Source organism: Schistocerca serialis, chromosome 8 (genome assembly GCF_023864345.2).
Source record: "Schistocerca serialis cubense isolate TAMUIC-IGC-003099 chromosome 8, iqSchSeri2.2, whole genome shotgun sequence".
NCBI classification, from domain to species: Eukaryota; Metazoa; Arthropoda; class Insecta; order Orthoptera; family Acrididae; genus Schistocerca; species Schistocerca serialis.
Window position 1 is genome coordinate 496,929,806 of NC_064645.1, and position 15,639 is coordinate 496,945,444.

A 15,639-nucleotide genomic window follows, 5' to 3' on the forward strand; every position below is an offset into this window, starting at 1 on the left:
CTCTCACAACCACACGGTTCTTTTCCCGAGTACAAAACAGACACATGTGCCCGATATACTGCGAAGACGGGAGATACGACACTGCGTGAAGAATTTGACAGCACTGAAAGACCAAAGTTGAAACGAGCCGTCTAAAATAGACGACATTCCCTCAGAACCACCGATGTCACTACGAGTGCCAGCGACAACTAAAGTATTGCACCTTGCGTGCACGACGTATGGGGCAGTGGAAATACTCTCAGACTTAAAGCAGACTGTAATAATTACATGTCCAAAGACAGTAGGCGCCGACAGGTGTGAATACTACCAAAACATCAGTTTAATAAGTCACGGTTGCAAAATAGTGACACGAGTTATTTACCGATGAATAGAAACTGGTAGAAGCTGACCTCGGGGAATATCAGATTGAGTTCCAGAACGCACACTCCGCTGCAGAGTGAAAATCTCATTCTGGAGTTCCAGAGGAATGTAGCAACGTCTTACCTAAGAAGATAGGGCAAGGAAAGGCAAACCTACACTTACAGCATTAGTAGATTTCGAGAAAGCTTCGAACAGCTTTGAAATTTTGAAGGTGGTACGGATAAAATGAAGATAGTGAAAGGTTATCTACAACATCAACCGAACTGCAGTAACAAGATTCAAAGGGCATGAAAGGGAAACTGTAGTTGAGAAGCGAGTAAGACAGAGTTGTAGCCTACTCGCGACGGTTTTCGTTGTATGTATTCAGCGAGCAGTAAAGGAAACCAAGACGAAATTTGGAAAGGAAGAAAAGAAAAAGCTCGCCAACTGCGAGTAGCACTCGTGCTTTGAGAGTACCGTACAAACTTAATTATGTTTATATATAGTTCAGCCAACCTGGCAATCGAGAGTCTCGAGGATTTTTGCCTGATATCGATAGCTAATAGACGGACAGATCGACAGTCGGGTAGCAAATGACAAAATATTTTTTTCATGTGATATAACAACAAGTTAACAGAAATTTCCTGGCAGATTAAAACTGCGTGTCGGACCGACTGGAACTCGGGATCTTTGCCTTTCGTGGGCAAGTACTCTACCAACTGAGCTACCCAAGCAGGACTCTCGGCCCGTCCTCACAGCTTTACTTCTGCCAGTACCTCGACTCCTACCTTCCAAACTTCATTCAGGAAATAAATTAACAATTTTCACGAATGAAAAACAGCCTACAGTTGCACTGATTATGTTTATTCTAAACCTTGACCATGGTTTCTGCTGATGCTTCAAATAGTGATGCAGACTTTGAATTTGTTAATGTTTGACCACTTTAATGATCGTATGCAACAGCATTTTAACTTTTGGACAGTCGTATTAATAAGTATATGGTCCTTCAGTTGCACTTGTAGGCTTGTTGTTAATATTTTATCGTAGATATCAACTAGTGTCCTGATAAACGGCGCGTTGTAGCTCAATGTGGGGAGCGCCACCTATTGCGCGCAGGATGTAGCACATCACTGTGCGCCTAGTGTAAGAGATGTAGTGACAGAGGACATACGGTGTCATATGTAGTTATGATCGAAACACGCTTATGTCTGTTGAAGTTATTTTATTTTATTGATCTTGACGCAGCCTCTGGGCTAAGACGTTTTTCATTTTTAAAGGCTTATGTAAGTAATCTGTTACCACATACGTAATTTTAGAAGTTTCTCCATAGATTGTACTACTAGTTTAGATGTTATTTTGATCACTTTTTAGGACTTCTGAAGAAGGCTATATTATTATAGCAGAAACCATGGTCAAGGTTTAGAATAAACATAATTAGTGCAACTGTTGGCTGTTTTCCATTCGAGACAATTCCGTAACGGTTGGTGGTGTTGCTGCCATGATAAAAATAACAATCTTCAAATTTTTTCTTTATTTGAACTGTAAACCTTGCTTCTTGCCAAAGTTCATTTCTCTGGGTCAACGGGAAGGACCCCATAGGTTTTTACGAGTCAGTTTGCGAGTATCAAAATATGTGACATAAATAGCCATATCTTTTGACTGCACTGATTTGGAAGCTTAAATTTTTCACACCGCCAAAGGATTACAAATCTTACTTTCTGACACAAATTTCATTTTAACACGTAGTTCCAGGGAAAAAGAGTTATGCACAGACAGACAACGAAATGGTTCTACAAGGGGACAACGAAGTGGTTCTATAAGGGTTCCGGTTTTACCTATTATGGTACGGAATCCTGAAAACAATCAAAAAAATCGCGATACATAGTTAAAATATTATTTAAGAAACATTTACAATTTTTTTCTCTATAATAGCTAAGGTACGATACAGGGTGCAAATTTAAAATATAGGCAGATCTTTATCCCTGGCGCGCGGTTGTCAAACATGCTTACTGAAGTAGGTGTGCCGCCGTACACTAAGAGGAAAGGTCTACGCTATGCTTTAAACTGATGCAAATTTTGGCCAGAAGTGTTACGAGTGCTTCCTTCGTGAATAGGTTTTTATTTCCTACAAAAAAGAGTGAGAATGCAAAAGATACCTAAAAATAAAAATCGCATAAAACGTGGAATGTAAATTACACATATTAAAACATGATAAATTAAACAATCTCCATAGTAATGAAGCATTAAAGGTAAGATAACACATCTAAGTTGCTATGTATGCGTACATCGTTCCGCTATAAAATATCTGACTATGAATCTTCTAATCATAGTATGTGTTGTTCATAATAATAGCTTGATTTACCTAAACCAAAAGGAATACAACAATAAAATGCGTTTCGCGATCTTCGTTTCAACAGTCCCAATTCAGTTATTACTCAAGCCCGAATTTTTATGTAACATCAACACGCAAAATACGTGCATATCTATGTAATGTAAATGAGTATGTAAGAAAATAACGAATATCACGAAAATATTAAACATTTTAACAGAAGAAATACTTTCAACTGAAATTAACTTCTGAACATCGTACACTTAGATTACTATATTATCTTAATATGCACTTAAACGTACCAAAAATATGACAAGTACATCAAGAAAGTAGATTTTACATTACTTATTTCTTTATTTAGAAAATCTATACTGCGTTAGTAATTCTGCGGAGAGAATACGCGTAGAGCAGTTGCTTCCTTCAGCATACAGGCCACAGCACCCGCATTAACTGTCGTTCATAAAACGAGCGACAGTTAAATGTTTCTGCATTCCAATATTTTGCAGGAAATCGATAATGGTTTTCACGCGTCTTCTCCGCCAAGTTTGCCAAAATGGGTCTGGCAATAAAACGTCCACATGCATTCGTTCTTTCGTCGACCGCTCTTCATATGGGTGTTTACTTACACACACCGCAGCATACTTTTCAGTTTCTCCTGGTAACGAAAATATAAATACTTCAATTGTGTCGGTTCATCAGGAATGTGTTGCCCGTAGTACTTTTGTAAAAACAAGCAGTATTGAAGTACTTGAAGTTTCTACCATGGAAAGTTCACAGCAGCTATAGAGGACATATCATGTAAAAATTCATTAGTGGAATTTGGAGTATTTTGCGTATGCGTCAACTATATTGCTTCTTAGATGACTGACTGCTTTGTTCTTTGTGAGCGCATCACAACATAATTACATGCTGCAAAAGTTGGGGCTACACAGTGCATCCGATCTGATTACTACACGCTCACGTAAAGCAATCTCTCCATCTGTAGCGAAAGTGTCGCCCAAAGTAACCCACGATCCTAATTTAGATGATAATTTTGACGTAAACTAAGGCATCAAGAACACAGATAGTCACGAACTCTGAAGCAGTACTACTGGTAAACTTTTCTTGTGACACACAAAAATGGTTCAAATGGCTCTGAGCACTATGGGACTTAACATCTGAGGTCATCAGTCCCCTAGAACTTAGAACTACTTAAACCTAACTAACCTAAGGACATCACACACATCCATGCCCGAGGCAGGATTCGAACCTGCGACCGTAGCGGTCACACGGTTCCAGACTGTAGCGCCTAGAACCGCTCGGCCACTCCGGCCGGCTTGTGACACACACTCCCTAGTTCTTCATAAGCAGAAGTCACGTCGTCGTCGTTGTGGTCTTCAGTCCAAAGACTCGTTTGATCCAGCTCTCCATGTTGGACTACTCAGTGCAGGCCTGTTCATCTCAGCTTAATTACCGCAAACTACATCCATATGGACCAGTTTTACCCCCACTCTTCCCTCTACGACCTCACCGACAATTCCTTGATGACTTCTTTTAATCTTGTTGTGGCATAAATTTCTTTTTCCTCTCATTCGATTCAATACCTACACACTTGGTATCCGGTCTACCCAACTAATCTTCAGCACTGTAGTCGGAAAACTTCGCGTCGCTAGTCTTTTGTTAGCCCCACAACGAATCTCGACAGCATACCAATCTCTTTACTACATACAATAATGTCTACTACAAAGCTAACAAAGTAATGTTACTATATTTGCTTTGGTTTTGTGAACTAGAATTCAGAATCGTCTAAAATTAAGCAGAAGCTCGTCCTTCATAGCCCAACTAAATGCCCAAGTAACCATGTTTTATAGTAAAAGAATGTGATTTTTAGATGTCCTGTCTTCAACTTTTATGATAGACCGGATTCGGGTCTATATTTATAAGAGAGCGGCCTACTGAGGGTTTTGGTTACCTTCATTCATGTGGAAGATAAATTCTTGTGACGTCGAATGAACGTTTTTTGATTATCGAATTATTATTAATCATACTACCATTATTAAATTAACAGTTTACGAAATGACTGTTGCGACAGATAACCGAAGTAAATAATGCTAGGAGAGAGGTTTTTTTGACTTGGCACAAAATAATAGGTATGCCCAGCGAGGTCCGAACGTAGTCCCTCTTGTCTTCATACAGTGGTATTTTGGAAGTCTCCTTGTAATTTTTTTGGACATAACGAGAGCGCCGTGTAGATAAAGATTTAAGCAGGTGTGCCCGTTCGAACACGCCCATTTCTGTGTTAAGTAGCAAACCTGTAAGACAATGTGTTACATTCTGCCGCGTCTGCTAGGTGAAAGTACGGCCGTTATTTATTGTGACGTGTAATCATCACATCTAAGGCGTTAGCGCTGCCCAATGCTAACTCACACACAAGAAACTTAAGATCTTCAAATGACACAAAGTTCGTGGATCTTCTAGCATTGATGTTCTATATCCCGTTCCACCAACACCATTGCTCTTAGCTTTTGAAATTTTTAGCACATAAGTTAGTTTACTGCAGATCTAAACACTGTTGCTATACATGGGAATGTATCACAGAATCTCTTGGGCAAAAGTTCTTACAACTTCTTCCATAAATATAGGGCAGGCGCCAGATAATATTTTCGGTAATCGTTACGTTATCTACAGGCAACACCTTGATCAGTTCGTCTTAGTGGAATCAGTGTCTCCCTTTTTTGATAGATCTTGTAGTTAGGTGGCAGAACTTCCGTTATGCACAAGCTGCTCTACGGATCATCAGTGGGTTGAGGCGCTTTGATACGACGAGACACTCGCTGGCGGTTTTCGCTCGTGGATTCAGAATCTCTGTAGCAAGAGAAGTGATTTGTCTGAACGACGTGACACAGTGCACCCACTGGTTTTACATCCATATTACAGGATGGGGAAAAGGCAACATGTACACCAGAACGTGCGTAGCTTCTGGATGTGTGCAGTGATATAATCTGAACTGGAAATCTCAAATAAGGCCCTTGTGCATATAAGATCAGCAACTTTTGTTATTTACTAGACTGCAGGTTTTGGTGGTCAACATTTCAAAAAGTTAGTTTTCTCATCTTATAACAAGTAATATGAATTATGCCCGTCGTAGAAACGTAATGGCTATGTGATTACGTAGGCTTTCCGGGCGTAAACTTAAACTGTCTTGGAGGGCAGCAACTGCGATGGGCGGCGCATGCGCCGTGTACTGAACGGTGGCCTATATAGGACGTCGATTTGCAGCCTGGCGTTAGTTCTCAGCGGGACTCATCAGCGGACGCAGCATTTCCTGAAGATGGCGACCAGTTGGATCGCCGAAATATCGAGTCAAGTTGATTTTAGGATCCGGCAGCAAACCCGAAGAGACTTTCAAGTAATGACTGTGTGTTAAAGCGTCCTTACTGGTTGTGAATCGCTTCACATATCCATACTTCTTAAGTAGCCCGGAAGATGAAAATCATTGCAAGCCGTTGTTGCAGGCATCCATCCCATTATGCTGTCGGGGTGAGCAGAGTGTCTGGGTGTGGGGTTTGTGGGAGCTCCTCGGAAAAGGATATGTGAGCACCCTTACGAGCAAATGGTTCAAATGGCTCTGAGCACTATGGGACTACTGAGGACATCACACACATCCATGCCCGAGGCAGGATTCGAACCTGTGACCGTAGCGGTCGCGCGGTTCCACACTGTAGCGCCTAGAACGTCTCGGCCACACTGGCCGGCTTTACGAGCAACATTCTCTCTTGTAGCCGAGATGTCAGAAATTATTTCCTTATGTTTGGAATATTTAGTGTAACACGGGTCACAATTTGAGGGGAGGTCGAAATGCGATCAGTGTTAGCTGCTCATATGATGCGTCAATCCAGCTATTAACGTGTGCACCTCTGACAGCGGAAACCAGGACGAAGAGTTTTTTTTCCTTCCTAGGCCAGCGGCATCAACAGTGATTCAAGCCTGACGCTTCCCGTCCAGTGTATCATGCAGTTTCACTCAAGCCCATGCCGCTCAAATCCAGTTAATAGCATGCACTGTGCTCGTCGGCGCCAACCTCACGTATCTACAATGTTTACCAGTCCAGTACGACCCTTGAAACAGCAACGCACTCTTACAAGAAAGATAAAGCAGTTAGACGCGCTCAGTGTTTTTAAGCATCTAATAATCACAATTTCCAATACACCGCATTAATGTCCTCGGGAAAAATGATTCTACGTAACGTAGGTGTGTAAGGTGGTGCAAATAAAAAATATGAGACGGGTGAATTACCATCAGATTTCCAGAAAAGCATTATCATGCCCATAAAAAGAAAGCACGTGTCGATCTAAAAGTCATTGGACGATTAGAGCCTGCTAATCAACTGTCGACCACAAATTATACAGAAGAATGGAAGGAATAACTGAAGACGTACTTGAAGAAGGTAGTTACTTTGCAGGAGGAAAAAAGGTGCAAGAGGGGCAATTATGACATTGCGCTTATTAATGGAAAGCAGGCTTAACAAAAATCATGATGCCTTCCTACCATCAGTGGGTCCAGAGTAAGCCCTCGACAATGGAAGGTGAAACAAGGCTTTAAGTAGAATATAATACCCAATTCAAATTCCAAAGAAAGCAACTGCTGACAAGTGTGAATATTACGGAATCATCAGTTTAGTAAAGTTACATTTGCTAATTACTGAGAGTATTTATTGGCAAAAGAACGGAAAAACTGGTTGAAGTCGAACTCGGAGAAAATCAGTTATGGTTCCGGAGAATTGTAGAAGTACGAAAGGATATTCGCCCTATGACTTATCCTAGAAGATAGTTCAAAGAAAGGCTTTTGAAGATTTACAGACCCCTCACGGGCCTCGCAGAGTTGCGGTGGCTTGCGCGCCTCAACGATACAATACCGCCACGGAATTCAAAAATGGTTCTGAGCACTATGGGACTTAACATCTGAGGTCATCAGTCCCCTAGAACTTAGAACTACTTAAACCTAAGGACATCATACACATCCAAGCCCGAGGCAGGATTCGAACCTGCGACCGTAGCGGTCGCGCGGTTCCAGACTGAAGCGCCTAGAACCGCTCGGCCACAACGGCCGGCCGTAACGGAGTGGTTTCTATGGAGAGGCTAAACAAACCTCTGGTTCCTGAAGAGGGGCAGCAGCCTTTTCAAACGTTGCAGGGGCCACAGCCTGGATTACTGACTGATACACGGCCTTATAACATTGGCTAACAGGGCCGTATTGCGAACGGATGAAAGCAAGGGGTAACTACAGTCGTTACTTTTCCTGAGGTATACCATTCTACGGTATGGCTTAATGCTGATAGCATGCTCGTGGGTAAAATATTCAGGGGGTAAAATAGTGCCCAATTCGGATCTCCAGACGTGGACAGTTCTGGAAGATGTTATCAAGAAATACAAAATTAGCATTCTACGTGTTGGAGGGTGGAATGTTAGGTCCCTTAATCAGGTAGGTAGGTTCGAAAATGTAAAGAGGAAATGGGTGGGATGAAGTTAGGTATAGTGGGAAACGGCGAAGTGCAGCGGCAGGAAGAACAGGACTTCTGCTCAGGTGAGTATAGGATTAGGTCAAATAAATAAGAAAATAGAAATCCAAGTAAGATACTATGAACAGCAGAGCTAATGCATTATCGTAGCAAAGATAGACGAGAAGCCAAAACTGACCACAGCAGAACTTTATATGCCCATCAGTTCCGTAGATCATATAGCGATCGACAGAATGTATGGTACGATAAAACAAATTATTCGGATCTTTAAAGGAGATGCAAATTTAACTGTAGTGTAGTACTGGAATCCAATACTAGGAAAAGGAAGAGAAGAAAAAATAGGAAAACTTGGACTGGAGGAAAAGAATGAAAAGAGAAGCTGCCTGATAGAAATTTGTACAGAGCATAATTATGTCATTGTTAATACTCGATTTAAAAGTCAGGAAAGAAGACTGTATTCTTGTACGTTGTATAGACCTGAAAACACTGGAAGGGTTCACATTTGTGATATAATGGCAAGATAACGATTTCGAAATCAGATTTGAAAGTGAAAGACATTTACAGAAGCAGATGTGAACTTTGACCATAGTTTATTGGGTTTGAATGGCAAATTAAAGGTGAAGAAATTGCGAAAAGGTATGGCAGTAAGGAGATGGAACCTGGATTAATTTTACAGAGGTTGTTGAGAGTTGCGAAGAGAACATATCGAACTGACAGTTTACTAACAAGGGAACCTCCCCATCGCACCCCCCTCAGATTTAGTTATAAGTTGGCACAGTGGATAGGCCTTGAAGAACTGAACGCAGATCAAACGAGAAAACAGGAAGAAGTTGTGTGGAACTATGAAAAAAATAAGCAAAATATGCAAACTGAGTAGTCCATGCGCAAGATAGGCAACATCAAGGTTAATGTGAACTCAGGGGCGACGTGGTCCTGTGGTTAGCGTGAGCAGCTGCGGAACGAGAGGTTCTTGGTTCAAGTCTTCCCTCGAGTGAAAAGTTTATTTTCTTTTTTTTTTTTCGCCAAGTTATGATCTGTCCGTTCGTTCATTGACATCTGTGTTCACTGTAATAAGTTTAGTGTTTGTGTTTTGGGACCGCACCGCAAAACCATGCGATTAGCAGACGAAAGGACGTGGCTCACCAATGGGAACCGAAAACATTTGATCGCAAAGTCATAGGTCAACCGATTCCTCCACAGGAAAACACGTGTGATATATTCTGTACGACACTGGTGACGGCATGTGCGTCACATGACAGGAATATATTGTCGACCCACCTAACTTGTACACTTGGCGAATGGGCAAAAAGATTCTTCTACCTTGCCCGATTTAGATTTTCTTGTTAATGTGATAATCACTCCCAAAAAAGTGATGAAAACATAAGAGTTTGTCACATGAACTGCAACAAATGAATGCAACAGTTTCACAGTCGCACAGTTTTCCCTGTGCTCTATCAAAACATATGTTTTTAACGTTTTCAAATTTTTCCGTGTGTAAACCGTCAAATCCTCCATATGTCCAAGCAAATCTGAACATGTCGTGGAAGTTGATTATGTGTGAGTGCCTGAACTTTGATAATGTCTGAAAAAAAATTTTAACTTTTTACTCGAGGGAAGACTTGAACCGATGGCCTCTCGTTCGGCAGGTTCTCACGCTAACCACGGGACCACAGCGCTCCTTGATGTTGCCTATCTTGCACATGGACTACTCAGTTTGTATATTTTGCTTATTTTTTTCATAGTTCACACAACTTATCCTGTTTTCTCGATTGATCTGTGTTCAGTTTTTCAAGGCCTATCCACTGTGCCAACTTATAACTTAATCTGAGGGGGGTGCGATGGGGAGGTTCCCTTGTAAGTCATCGTTAAAAATACTTATACAAACTGCACTCATGTTAAAAAAAAAGCCGGAACACTTTGAACGATTAGATATTGGACGTCCACATTCACAGGACACGTACGGTAATATGTCCTGCAGAAATGATTAGTATTTCAGTCACCCCAGTTCACCATGTGTCCTGCTCGCTAGATAGCACAGGGTCCACCATGGGCATTGACAACTTGTTCCATGCATGATGGCATCAACGCGTATAATGCCCACCATGCTGCATTCAACTGGATCCAAAGTTCATCTGTGATGGTTGTCAATAGGTCACTGCGCTGCACCCATCGTTTCACGATTGTCCACACATTTTCGGTTGGCGACAATGTCTGGTGATATGGCGGGACAGGGCAAAAGGATGACATCCTGTGACACCAAGAAGGCTCTTGTTCGTGAAGCAGCATTTGGTCGTGAATTGTCGTGTTGAAAATGGCGTCTGGGATGTTGTGCAAAAAGGGTATGGCTACTGGTCACAGGGTGCCATTGACGTAGGTCACACTGGTCACAGTGCCCTGGACTCGCACCAACAGTGATTCGTGGTTGTACCCAATAGCACTCCACTGTATAAGGCCTTGAGTTGGCGCTGTATGTCTTGTCCCACAAGAGCAGCAATTTTCCTGATGGATGCATCAAATTCTCTCACGTCAATAGTACACCTTATTTCAAAATCGCTGATTTGATGCCACTGTTCGTGCATACGTCTGTGAGACATCCTGCACGTCTGCTCCAGTCACACTGTTCCATTACCTTCAGTTTACAGCGACAACGAGAGCCGTAAGCACATTTTACCGGTAGGTGGTGTTGCGCCGAGATATCGATGTTGACCTTGAACACATAGGCCGACGTGGTTCAAATGTTAATGTGCAAGTCCTGTGAATATGAACGTCCTACCTCTAGTGTATTTACAGAACAATGGAGACTAGAAGACGCAGAACACGGGAAAGAACAACTTGGGTTCCGGAAAAATGTAGGAAGAGGTGAGGCAGAACTCAGCCTAATACTTTTTTGGGTTGAAGAATGGCAAACCTACGTTTATGTCATCTGTACATTCAGAGGAAGCTTTTGACGCTGTTGACTGGACTACACTCTTTTAAAACTGAAGGTTTCAAGGATAAAATATTAGGAGCGAAATTTAATTTACAACTTGTTCAGACATAATATTGCAGTTATGAGGTTCTCAAGACAAGCAAACGAAGGTGTTATTCACAAAGGGGTTAGACGAGGTTGTAGGCTATCCTCGGTGTTGTTTCATCTGTACACTGACCAAGCAATAAAGGAAAACCAGGAAAAATTAGGAAAGAGAATAGAAGTTAAATGAGAAGAAATAAAAACTCTGAGGTTTGCCAATGTCGTTGTAATTCTATCAGAGACAGTAAAGGACTTGGGAGAGCAGTTAAACTAAATGAAAAGAGGTTATAAGATAAACAGCGAACAGAAGTAAAACACGCGTACCGGAATGCAGTCGAATTAAACTGAACGATGCTGAGGCAATTAGCAAACCAAATTGGAAAGTGAAAGTATTTAGTGAGTTTTTATGTTTGGGCACCAAAATAACTGATGACGGTAGAAGTAAAGAGAATATATAATACAGACTGACTACAGCACGGAAAGTATTTCTGAAGAAGAGGAAATCGTTTACATCTGCACGTAATATAAATTGAGATACTATGAAGATTTTTCGGAAGGTATTTGTCTGGTGTGTAGCGTCTTACGAAAGTGAAACGTGGACGATAAGCAGTTCGGACAACAAGATAGAATCTTTTGAAATGGGGTGCTTGCTATAGATGAATGCTGAAGATTAGGTGTTTGTAGATCGAGTAACTAAGTGAAAAAAATCAATTTATGGTACAACTTGATTAGAAAAATGGGTCGCTTGATAGAACACATCCTGAAGCATCACGGAATCGTCCTTTTGGTAATGGGAAAAAAACAGTAGGAGGTTAAAACTGTAGGAGTGAGCAGCCATCTTAGTTAGTTTGCAGATGAAGCCGTCGTTTATCAACTAGTAATACCATCAGAACATCAAAACAAAACGCAAAACGATTTGGAAAAGATATCCGTATGGTGCAAAAATTTGCAATTGACACTAAATAACGGAAAGTGTGACGTCGTCCACATGAGTGGTAAAAGAAATCGGTTAAACTTCGATTGCAGGATAAATCAGTCAAATCTAAAGGCCGTAAATTCAACTAAATACGTAGGAATTACAATTATGAACAACTTAAATTGGAAGAAACACTCAGAAAATGTTGTGGGGAAAGCTAACCAAAGACTGCGTTTCATTGGCACGCCACTTAAGAAATGTAACAGATGTACTAACGAGACTGCCTACACAACGTTTGACCGTCCTCGTTTAGAATACTGCTGCGCGGTGTGGCATCCTTACCAGATAGGACTGACGGAGTACATCGAAAAAGTTAAAAGAAGGGCAGCACGTTTTGTATTATAGCGAAATAGAGGAGAGAGTGTTACGAAATGATACAGGATTTGGGCTGGACATCATTAAAACAAAGGCGTTTTTTGTTGCGGCAATCACCAACTTTGTCCTCAGAATGTGCAAATATTTTGTTGACGCCGACCTACATAGGGAGAAACGATCATTATAACAAAATAAGGGAAATCAGAGTTCGCACGGAAAGACATAAGAGTTCGTTTTTTCTGAGCGCTGTATGGGATTGGAATAATAGAGAATAAGTGTCACGGTGGTTCGATGAACCCTCTGCCAGCACTTAAATGTGTTTGCAGAGTATCCATGTGGATGTAGATCTAGGCTGAATACAGTAAGCATGTTCAAATGGAAATAGGTTGCAGTGCTTACTCGTATTCATTGTTGAAAAGCACTGTACAGGACTAACTAGCGTGGAGAGTTACATCAAAGCAGTCTTCGTACTGACGAGCACAAGAATACTATTCCGAAGACGACTGGAGCTAACTGGCAAGGCAGACCAACTATCTACAAAACCCATGTGCGCCTTATGAAAGGTTAACAAAGGTAAGTTAATGTCAGGAAAGTCTATGGCATGGTCGCGTAACTTGTACGTCGAAGAAGCAACGAAGAAAGTGGAACAAAACTTGGGAAGAGGAATGAAAGTACAGGGAACGGAATCCAGTATTAAGGTTCATAGACGGCATAGCCGGTCTGGCCAGTTGTAAGAAGACGTGATGTAAGGAACGATGTTAAGGCGTAGGCGGAAGGATAAATTCAAAAATAAGAACATAAATAAAATCGGACAAAGCAATTTATATAGTAGACAGTATTTTCTAGCGATACAGATGAACTACTTGTTACCAGCACGCAGTGCGTTCGGAAACACAAAATAGATAATGCGATCAATCTAATCTTCACTAAATTGAGGGTTAGGACTTTCTTCCGCCGACCCTTTCTCATATTAGCACAACACACTGCTTAAGGCTAAATATAGTAAAGACGAAGGTGATGGACAGTGGAAGAAGAGAGATTCATGATTTACCTAACATCCAAACTGCGAAGACGCTGTAGTGGCAGAATTCTCGTATCTAACAAGCACGAAAGCATAGGATGGCCGAAGCAATGAACGTATCACAATTAGATCGGGACAGGCTGGGCAACCTTTCTTCTGTAAATGAGCTCTACTGATACGTAGGTGAGGAAAGTGTACGTCTGGAGCACAGCAATGTATCAAAGAGAGCAGTGGACCATTGGACATTACGACTAGAAGAAACTGTAAGCATTTGAAATTTAGCGAGATCGAAAAATGTTACAAACAGTGGAAAGAGAAGAGAAAAGTAAGAAATGAACTACTAAAAATACGCTGCTGTGCAAAGCTGAAGGACGAAAGTAAATTTCGTGTAATGTGTCACTGCTAAGTTACACAACTCTGTGAAACTGCTCCTGCACAAGGCAACTGAAAGAAATACACAACGAGAAGAACACAATGACACCTTTATTCACTATTACACTGAAGTCACTGCGTTTCATGACGGTTTCATGGACATTAAAAAAGGGACATGGTTTTAATAGGATGGTAGTGCTTGCCCTGCAACGTGCTCCCATGCCGGCCAAAGTTTGGTAAGGAGTTCTCGCGTTACGGCGTTCCATTCCTTTACCAGTGTTTTTGACAACTACATCTCCAGCTATATGATCACCCTGCAGTTAAAGTGCCTGGCAGAAGGTTCATCGCACCACTTTCACACTATTTCTCACCCTCTAAAAGCGCGTGGGAAAAATGAACACTTTACTTTTTTATGATGATCATTTCTCCCTATGTAGGTTGCGACAGTAAAATATTCTCAGATTCAGAGGGGAAAATTGGTGACCGAAATTTCATAAGAAGATCTCGTCTCAATGAAAGTCGCCTTTGTTTTAATGGCTGACTTCCCGACTCGCTTCTCATATCCGCGACCCTCCTCCCCCTCCCCCCCCCCCCCACCTATTTCGCGTTAATACAAAACAAGCTGCTCTTCTTTGAACTTTTCTGATGTCATTCGACAATCCTATCTGGTAAGTATCCCGTACAGCACAGCAATACCCCAAGAGGACGAACGAGCGTCGTGTAGGCATTCTCTTTGAAAACCTGTTGCATCCTCCAAGTGTTCCGCCAATAAAACATAGTCTTTGGTTTGCCTTCCCCCACAAGATTATCTATATCATCGTTCCAGTTTAAGTTATTCATAATTGTAAGTTCTACGTATTTAGTCCAATTGACAGCCTTTAAATTTATGTGATTTATCGTGTAATCCAAATTTAACAGATCTGTTTTTGTATTCTGTGGATGACGTCACACTTTTCTTTATTGATGGACAATTGTCACTTTTCGCACCATTCAGATATCGTGTCACACTGCAATTGGTTTTCACTCTTCTGATAACTTTACTTTTCATCTTCTGATAACTTTGGAAACAATTTAAGGGGGTGCTCAGATAATCTCCTAAATCATTTATGTAGATTAGGAACAGCAGAGGGCCTATAATACCTCCTTGGGGAATGGCAGTTGTTGCTTCTCCTTTAGTCGGTGATTTTCCGTCGATTACTAAGCACTGTGACGTTTCTGAGAGGAAATCACGGATGCAGTCGCACAACTGAAGTGATACTCCATAGGCACGCAATCTGATTAGAAATCTCTTGTGAGGAGCGGTGTCAAAACGCTGTGGATACCTAAAAATGTGGAATCAATGTGAGATCCTCTGTCGACAGCGTTCATTATTTCGTGCGAATAAAGAGCTAGTTGTGTTTCACAAGAATGATATTTTCTGACTCCGTGCTATGGGTCAACAGAGCATTGCCTTCGACGTACTTTACTACGTTCGAACACAGTATCTGTTCCAGAATCCTACTACAAACCACAGTTAGTGATATGGGCCTGTAATTCAGCGGATTACTCATATTTCCTTTCTTGAGTACTGGTGTCACTTTCCAGTCTTTTGATCCAGATCTTTCGACAAGCTATTGTATCAGCGTACTCTGAGCGGAACCTCACTAGTATGCTATCTGGACCGGAAGACTCGCCTTTTTAAGTGCTTTAAGCTGCTGCGCTACACCATGGATAGCTACCTCTAAGTTCCTCATGCCGGTAGTTGCTCGCAATTCGAATTCAGGAATATTTACTTCATCTT

At 41.4% G+C, this 15,639-nt stretch overlaps 1 protein-coding gene across 8 annotated transcripts in view; it reads right to left on the reverse strand.

The window, feature by feature from the left end:
* The window catches only part of LOC126416736 (dystrobrevin beta), a 604,481-nt gene that overhangs the window by 121,440 nt on the left and 467,402 nt on the right, over nucleotides 1-15,639 (reverse strand). The gene's annotated exons all lie outside the window — the stretch shown is intronic.